Here is a 9,147-nt window from a genome sequence, read left to right as displayed (position 1 = left end):
GCTCTTGCTGCCATTGGTAATTGGTGCAACCTTGTCATTGGTTATGTTCTGCAGATCCGCAGAGCTTGTAATGGATCCGCAGAGGATACTCTGCGGATCCTAAGTTCATTATTTTTAACCTTTTTTTGTCAATTTTTTTTACATAATCACATAAGATATTAGTGTATTTAACAAAATTAATATTAATAAACGAAAATGAACGCAAAAAAAAAAAATGAAAAAACAAAGATTTCGTAAAGTTGTAGAGAATCCGCAAAGCCTTTAATGGATCCGCAGAGGGTGCTTTGCGGATCCTAAGTTCATTATTTTTAACCTTTTTTGTTAACTTTTTTTACATAATCACATAAGGTATTAGTGTATTTAAAGAAAATTAATATTAATAAACGAAAATGAACGTAAAAAAAACGGAAAAAAAAATTAAAAAAATCAAAAAAACAAAGATGTAACGACCATAAAAAATTACAACCAATTTAAACTTTTCAAAAACAACCATATGACGAAGAAGCTATGAACTTATAGATCCTGCATCCATAACGTTAGAAATAACAAGTATATGTATAAAAAGTAAGATAAAGAAATCCAAAAATCCTGCAACACAAAGAGATTAGATGAAGAAGCTAGGAACACAAATCAGCAATTAAACGATAAAAGAATCGAAAAATAAAATCAAAGAGCTTAGTGAGATCATTAATTGCTAGATAGCGATAGCGAGAGCAGGATCAAGAGAGAGCGCTAAAAGATTAACACACCAGGTGAAGAAATCCCGTTTGTTCGCTTTTCTTCTTCTTCTTCATCTATCTTCTATTTTTCCTCTTCCGATCACTCTTACAAATTCACAGTTGTTTAGCTACAAACAAGAATCGCGTCGACGCTTGTTCAGAAAACATTACGAAACAAACAAACAAACAAACCCTAGAGAAATGGAAATGAAAAGGGGGGAAATCGAATAACATGAGTAAAGACTTTGTTGAGACAAACGTGAAACAAGAAATGTGGGGAGCAGAAAACCCTAAAAAAGAGGGTGAACGAATTAACTGGAGATCGATTAACATCTAGAAAGAGATCCTTAGCTAATAAAACCAACGAAGCCTTGTGATACGATGAACTTGGAATGATTGAAACAGAAGAGGGTAGTGATGCATAAAAGAAAATCCCCAAATTTAATAGTAAATATGTATCCAATCGGACAAACTGATACATCATCAGAATCATCATAAGCGTTATCCAAAAACTCATACCCGAACTAGCGATCTAAATCAAAATGGAAGAGAATGTTGCTTAATTTTTGATTGATAACTTTAAAGAAGAAGAAGAAGAAGGGCCTAGGGTTTTTTCTTGCTAATTGGGAGAGGCGTCGGGGGGGGGGGGGGGGGGGTTAATTTTTGGGATTCAATAGGCGGGTGAAATCCCGCCTTAAAAACGCGTGTTTCATTAAAATGTTATAAAGCGACACATTTAGACGACACACATTTTATGAAAGGCGCCCTCCGCATTTCCTATTTTTTCTGTTCTGACACTAATTTTTGGGGCACGCACAAATGCGTGTCCTCTATCCTTCAAATTTTGCACAACTGACATTATTTTTTGGGGCACACACGAATGCGCGTCCTCTATCAGCGAGTGTCATTGTTTGCGCGTCATTAAAGGGCCTTTTTCTACTAGTATTACAAAAAGGTTTTCAATTCATTTATTATCAGAGTATCCCAGAAACATCAACATAAAACTGAGGAGTGGTACGATCACGCCTTCGCCTTGCCACGATCTCCTAAAGTACCTGAAACAATACACTGAAACTGTAAGCCCGAAAGCTTAGTGAGTTACCCCCAAAATACTACATACAGCACGTACGCCCTTCCAGGCCATAACAACATGTACGCCCTTCCAGACCATAACTCCACAGGATCTTCCGATCCATATGTCTCAGGGGATTTCCATCCCATAACTTTGTTGACCTTCCGGTCCATACTATGTTGACCTTCTGGTCCATATCATCTTGACCTTCTGGTCCTTACCATACATAGCATACATAGCACATACATAAATATCATCTTAACCTTCCGGTCCTTATCATACATAACATACATAACACATACATATCATATAACCGCATATAACATGACGACCTTCCGGTCCATAACATACTGCTCATATCGTAACATAACACATACAACTCTCATAACATCTAACAACATATATCTCATACTCTTCATAGCACATAAGACCTTCCGGTCACACATATACCATCCTAACTATCAGGATACCGACCTTAACCAGGTCCCTAACATATACCATCCTAAATACCAGGATGCAAACATAGCAAAGCAATAACATAGCAACAATACCCAAATTTCCATCCGATAGAGGGTCGGCCTTGGTGTCGTATACCCTGTCAGTATAGTGAGGATAACTCACCTGCAACTACCGACTGAATAATAAGATCGCGCTGCTCCGACCACCGACACGAACTCCACCACTGAACATTACTAAATAACCAAATCCAATAAATACCAATAATTACCAAAATACCCCTGGAAGTCAACTGGTCAACCCTTGGTCAAAGTCCAAGTCCTCAGTCAAATTCAACCTTCCTCGTTGACCCTACTCGCCGAGTCAACCCGTTGACTCGTCGAGTTTCCATACTCAAAACTCTCATATCACGACTCAACTCGTCGAGTCGCCCCAAGACTCGTCGAGTTCAACAATCTCCGAGTCCCATCCTGCTCAACTCACCGAGTCGTCTCTCGAATCACCGATTCACGGCTTAACTAGAAAAGGTTATGGTTCCACGACCAGACTCGCCGAGTCCAAGAACAGACTCACTGAGTTGTTCTTCCAACTTGCCGGGTCCACACGTGACATATTTATTCAGACGATCACAGGCCATTCCATTGCTTCCAATGCATAGATCTGGACTCCTAGGGCAAGATTCACACGTAAAGTTTCCAACTTTACGTGCATGCAAGGCTCAACAAGCTCTAATCAAGCTAAAATGAAGGTTTAAGGCGAGGACACTCTCAATCAAGCCCCAAAGCTATCACTTTTCAGATTCATGAGTCAAGACCAGTCTAGATCTGGAGTAGCAACCCCAGATCTGAACCCAATACTCGAAAAGAGACTCATATATGACAATTTGGCCCTAAAACTTCATCCATGAACAATATAAGCACAACAAAGTCAAGGCAACAACTTTTTACCTTCAATCTGATGCCTACAAGCAAGGAGATCAGATCCACTTAGCTCCTCTATGATCCCACCAACTCTTGCTTCAAGTATCCTTCCTCTCCAAGCTCCAAAACACACTTAAATCCTTCTCACTCTCAAATTAGGGCTTGAAATCGATTGGGAAAGCTTCTGGACATCAAAGGGGAGCGCTAAAGAGGCTGGGGTGGGGCTTAAGGTTCCTTATGTAGGGTGCAAACCCTATGAATTAGGGTTTCTCATTCCAGCACAAACTCGTCGAGTCCAGCCTCCGACTCGGCGAGTCCGGTCACTTAACATGTGCCCGACACACGCTTAGACTCGACGAGTTGCAGCTCCTACTCGCCGAGTTCCTCTTTTCCAAACTTACACTTTACCCCCTGAACTCTTGATTCTGACTTGGGATGTTACAATTCTCCCCCACTTCAATTAGGCTTCGCCCTCGAAGCCTGCTGCAGCACACAATTCCAGATAATACTCCCACAATGCACCTCCTGGTATCAATCGACCCAGGTTCCTCCGAACACTGCTATCAAACCTCTATAAATTCCAACTCTTCCGTCACAGAGTAACGATAACTGATTCAAGCCGGCCACCAGCTTCTTTCTCTGATATCAACACTTTTCAACCAATGATCACCCGATGATACTTCCATCATTCCAAATCACAACAATCACTTAACCCTTACAAAGCTAGATATCTCCCTAAACCACTGGGTCCTTACTCGGTAACAAGCTGCTACCCCTTCCCTTGACTGACATATCCTTTATCGAATTCACTTTATCCCGCTTCCTTTCCGAATCCAACTCTTTTCTTTCCGTGATGACAGGATGACTCATCCTTCAGCTCCTGAGCAACTCCCATGAGCTCTCCTCTGCAATCACATACACATGCTGAGCCTGCTCTACATCCTCGGGTTGGAAAAACCCGACACACTGACGATACCATCAGACATCTCCATGATGAATTACCATTATATACATAACCCATGATCGCTCCTATAACTGGATTCCAAGGACCTACCCTTGCATCCCTTCCGGACTCCTTAGGTCCGACACTACCGGAATTCCTTTCGTGACCTCGACAGACACCCAATATGGATGTGCTTCCAAACCACTGGAACAATCACGGTGCTCAACAACCCTAATTGAAATACTCTCAATCATCCATTCTCACTACTGCTTTCACTTCCGTGATCCAACACTCCCTTCCGGAGTTACATACCTTTCCTTTTCCATACCAAGGAAATCTACTTGCCAACCTTGCCACTTCAGACAAGTGCCACGGTGCTCACACCCCACTCTTCACTATCCCCTGTAGAGTAATCGATATTTTATGCATCATATATACTCTTTATCTGATCACAAGAACTATCGAAGTCCATACACCACCTTTCACTAACATGATCAATACCCGGGGCCAGACCTACCGTTGCTATTGCATGGCGACATAATCACCCATTCTCCGCATACAGATCCACTAACACATACAGCGTCTTCATCATGACTGGACCGCCTTACCAGGCCTTCAGCCTGACTGGTACGCCTTCCGGCCTAACTGATATGCCTTCCGGACTTCAGTCTCCCTGGTCCGCTCAAACTATCCATACATCATCCCGAACTATTCCTCCTAGGAATCTCTCCCATGCATACTGTTCTAGCCCTCTAGGGGTTCCGAACTCCAACTCTATTCCATATATCCAGCTCCCGGCCTACTCCTAGGGCTCACAACAAACAATCACCCTATCCAGAATCCGTAGTCTGTACTCCGCCCCATCGATCTGTCACTTACTCATATTAGCCCACACTCTTGGCGGACTGAACACTGTTGGATCCCAAATAGCTAATCAAACTCTAACGCTTATCGATCCTCCTGATAATTTCCAATTCTCACAACTTAGAGCACTGTCTTCCATTCACCAGCGACCCATCCGGCATCTCTTAACAACCCTACTGAACATATTCCCCCTTATCTATGAACTGATTTCCTCTAAGACGAGCAACCTTCACAAAATCACTTCCCGGCGTCGCACATCACTAACTCTAATGGAGTTCGACTCTCCGCTGAACACTTCTCAAAACGCAATTACTATACCCGACATCCTGACCAAAAAGCCTAGTTCCCCACCAACCATCCTCCTGGATGTTAACCAACTACGACTCCTAATACCAAAACCCTCAATCATACGATAACCAGGTGAAAAAACGATCAAATACAATACCATGAATCATGCAAACAAGACTAGCAGATATACAATACTCCTCAATGATCACAACGTGACAAGATGACAAAAAGAAAACATACCCGCAGTTGCATCTGGCTCTACCCTGACCTCCTCTACAGTAAGCTGAAAAGCTCGACCATGAGCCCTCAAAGGCTCCGCTCCACCCAGGTCCCTGCCTGTAATCCTCAAAGTGGACGGTGCTGGAGCCTGCACCGGTCTAGCAACAAGCTGTGGATAGTTGGCCCTCATGTGACCACCCTGATGGCAATGATAACAAATCCTCAAATCCTGAACCGGGGCAGAGTGCTGACAATCCCTCGCATAATGCCCTTCTCTCCTGTCCTTACGACATGCACCACCGGACCTACAAACTCCGGTATGACCCTTCCCAAACTTCTCACAAGTGTGGCTACTCTGAACTCCTATCCTGGAATCAATGGTCTTGGACCGTTTCAGCGCCGGCCACGACTGCATCGGGGCCTACCTCTTCTCTTGCAACTGTAACTCAATCTCCAACTCGCGCCGTCGGGAGGCCTCCTGCAACTCCAGCAAGGTCTCGCACCTCTGCGTAGACACAAACTGCCTGATATCCCTCTTAAGCATACTCAGATATTGGAACATCTGACTCTGCTCTGAAACAAACTCAGGGAAAAACATCACCCTCTCAGTGAACATCCTGGAGATCTCCATCACCGACTCTGAATCCTGCTCCAGTTCCAAGAACTCCTGAGCCAACCTCTCTCTGTCTCAACCCGTGGAACATAACGGGTACTGAACATCTTCCAGAACTGATCCCATGTAACCGCAGCCCGCTACGCATCAGAATACGATCCCGTAGTCAACCTCCACCAATCCCTTGCCCCGAGCCTTAAAAGGTTCAGAGCACTCCTCACCTTCTGATCCGCAGGACATGAACACATGAAGAAACAACCCTCCACGTCCGATAACCACCTCATAGCAATGATCGGATCCTGAAATCCATCAAAAGTAGGGGGCTTCGTATCATCGAAGTCCCGATACTGAAAACCCCGACCGGCTCCTCCACATGTCGCTGCTACAGCCGCTGCAACTGCCGCAGAAGCCGTCTCTACAAGAGTCGCATAGCGCTCATCAAAGTACTCAACCATGGCGGTCATGATCGACCCAAAAATCTCCAGCATCTCCGCCCTGAACATATCAGTAATCTCATCGTGCAGGATCTCACGAATCCTGGCATCCAACTCATCCGTACTCATCTGACCAATGATATCGGGTGGCGCTGATCCACCCTGACCGCCCTGTCCTGATCCCGATCCTGATCCGGATCCACCCCCAGCATGCCTCGCAACCACCATACTGGAAATACACTGCCAGAAAATCAGATGCTTCCCCAGTACCCCGGGAACCAACTCCCAACCCGACCCTAGGGGTTGTGACTTCCTTGATACGCGTATGAGTCCTGTGCTTTTAGTAGTATGGGCCCATACTACCTTCCACACCTACCCATATTTATATCAAGTATCACCAAAACACCTTAGCGATAAACATATACATGGCAACCTCTCGATCCTCATCTAGAGGAACTGCTAACTACCTCACATAACAGGGAACCCTAGGCTAGCAGGCATCATATAATTAGGCAATTCTATCACGCAATTCCTGAAGATCCCTAGCCTAGTACTAGCATGTTGTTCTAACATATCACATAATCAAATAACTTGTATGGTATTTGGGGTCTAATTATTGGCTCTGGCTGATCGTGACTCCGCATCCTCCTCTACTTACTTTGAAAACCATTTCAATTTCACTTTGAAAACTTCCCTTGATTTGAGGCTAGATTAACACTAATGTTCCTCCAATTCACTCAAACCAAGGCTCTGATACCAACTTGTAACGACCATAAAAAATTACAACCAATTTAAACTTTTCAAAAACAACCATATTCATTAAGTTATTACAAAAAGGTTTTCAATTCATTTATTATCAGAGTATCCCAGAAACATCAACATAAAACTGAGGAGTGGTGTGATCACGCCTTCGCCTTGCCACGATCTCCTGAAGTACCTGAAACAATACACTGAAACTGTAAGCCCAAAAGCTTAGTGAGTTACCCCCAAAATACTACATACAGCACATACGACCTTCCAGGCCATAACAACACGTACACCCTTTCAGGCCATAACAGCACGTACGCCCTTCCAGTCCATAACTCCATAGGATCTTCCGGTCCATATGTCTCAGGGGATTTCCATCTCATAACTTTGTTGACCTTCCAGTCCATACTCTGTTGACCTTCCGATCCATATCATCTTGACCTTCCGGTCATTGTCATACATAGCATACATAGCACATACATAAATATCATCTTAACCTTCCGGTCCTTATCATACATAACATACATAGCATATACATATCATATAACCGCATATAACATGATGACCTTCCGGTCCATAACATAGTGCTCATATCGTAACATAACACATACAACTCTCATAACATCTAACAACATATATCTCATACTCTTCATAGCACATAAGACCTTCCGGTCACACATATACCATCCTAACTATCAGGATACCGACCTTAACCAGGTCCCTAACGTATAACATCCTAACTACCAGGATGAAAACATAGCAAAGCAATAACATAACAACAATACCCAGATTTCCATCCGATAGAGGGTCGGCCTTGGTGCCGTAGACCCTGTCAGTATAGTGAGGATAACTCACCTGCAACTACCGATTGAAGAATAAGATCGCGTTGCTCCGACCACCGACACGAACTCCACCACGGAACATTACTAAATAACCAAATCCAATAAATACCAATAATTACCAAAATACCTCTGGAAGTCAACTGGTCAACCCTTGGTCAAAGTCCAAGTCCTCAGTCAAATTCAACCTTCCTCGTTGACCCTACTCGCCGAGTCAACCCGTTGACTCGTCGAGTTCCCATACTCAAAACTCTCATATCACGAATCAACTCGCCGAGTCGCCCCAAGACTCGTCGAGTTCAACAATCTCTGAGTCCCATCCTTCTCAACTCACTGAGTCGTCCCTCGAATCACCGATTCACGGCTTAACCAGAAAAGGTTATGGTTCCACGACCAGAATCGCCGAGTCCAAGAACAGACTCGCCGAGTCCAAGGCAATCTTCAACAGACTCGCCGAGTTGTTCTTCCAACTCGCTGAGTCCACACGTGACATCTTTATTCAGACGATCACAGGCCATTCCATTGCTTCCAATACATAGATCTGGACTCCTAGGGCAAGATTCACACGTAAAGTTTCCAACTTTACGTGCATGCAAGGCTCAACAAGCTCTAATCAAGCTAAAATGAAGGTTTAAGGCGAGGACACTCTTAATCAAGCCCCAAAGCTATCACTTTTCAGATTCATGAGTCAAGACCAGTCTAGATCTGGAGTAGCAACCCTAGATCTGAACCCAATACTCGAAAAGAGACTCATATATGACAATTTGGCCCTAAAACTTATGAACAATATAAGCACAACAAAGTCAAGGCAACAACTTTTTACCTTCAATCTGATGCCAACAAGCAAGGAGATCAGATCTACTTAGCTCCTCTACGATCCCACCAACTCTTGCTTCAAGTATCCTTCCTCTCCAAGCTCCAAAACACACTTAAATCCTTCTCACTCTCAAATTATGGCTTGAAATCGATTGGGAAAGCTTCTGGACATCAAAGGGGAGTGCTAAAGAGGCTGGGGTGGGGCTTAAGGTTCCTT

Source organism: Lactuca saligna, chromosome 2 (assembly GCF_052625555.1).
Source record: "Lactuca saligna cultivar CGN05327 chromosome 2, ASM5262555v1, whole genome shotgun sequence".
NCBI lineage: Eukaryota > Viridiplantae > Streptophyta > Magnoliopsida > Asterales > Asteraceae > Lactuca > Lactuca saligna.
Note: the sequence above shows the minus strand (reverse complement) of the source record.